Source organism: Morone saxatilis, unplaced genomic scaffold, assembly GCF_004916995.1.
Source record: "Morone saxatilis isolate NCDOM2014 unplaced genomic scaffold, NCSU_SB_2.0 Contig14, whole genome shotgun sequence".
NCBI classification, from domain to species: domain Eukaryota; kingdom Metazoa; phylum Chordata; class Actinopteri; family Moronidae; genus Morone; species Morone saxatilis.
Window position 1 is genome coordinate 969122 of NW_023339696.1, and position 498 is coordinate 969619.

Below are 498 nucleotides of genomic sequence, written 5' to 3' on the forward strand. Positions count from 1 at the left end.
ACAACAACAATAAAAACAACAACATCATGACCCTCAGTGTGACAGTGTCTCTCTGAAAGAGGCTCCTGCACACAGACAGGTGATGTCGGGGCTACCTGTGTGAAGCTGAACTTCTGAGCCGTTTGTGGGAGGGACCTCTCGCTCGGTCGGTTTGATTGACAGCTCCTGGGAGCCTTCAGGACGACGGTGTCGGGGCCCTCGATAGTCACACACTCCTGAGGAAGAACGGGAACAACAAGGTTACCCACTCTTTAACAAATCATTTTCCAGCAGTTTCTCTCGTCAGTAGAGGACGGCACTCCACACTTACATTAATCCTACAGCCACAAAATGATTGATGTGTTATGGGCCGATAAAGAAAGTGTCTAAAACAACAAGTGTCAGATATATCAGATATATGTGCACAGAGTAATAATATCGTTATAGATCAGCCATCGGTCGCACTGCTCTCCCAATATCTGCAGCACCATCGACAACGCTTCACTTCTCCACTAAACG

At 47.4% G+C, this 498-nt stretch overlaps 2 protein-coding genes and 1 long non-coding RNA gene across 3 annotated transcripts in view; 2 read left to right on the plus strand and 1 right to left on the minus strand.

Moving 5' to 3' along the window:
* LOC118322523 overlaps nt 1-219 on the minus strand; it is a 1415-nt gene extending 1196 nt beyond the window's left edge. The window contains exon 1 of the long non-coding RNA XR_004796459.1: nt 96-219. This is a non-coding gene — a long non-coding RNA (uncharacterized LOC118322523). The remainder of the gene's footprint in view (nt 1-95) is intronic.
* The window catches only part of zgc:158403 (tetratricopeptide repeat protein 39A), a gene marked incomplete at its 5' end in the record, with an annotated part of 767589 nt that overhangs the window by 545041 nt on the left and 222050 nt on the right, over nt 1-498 (plus strand).
* gps1 (G protein pathway suppressor 1) overlaps nt 1-498 on the plus strand; it is a 7838-nt gene that overhangs the window by 3752 nt on the left and 3588 nt on the right. The gene's annotated exons all lie outside the window — the stretch shown is intronic.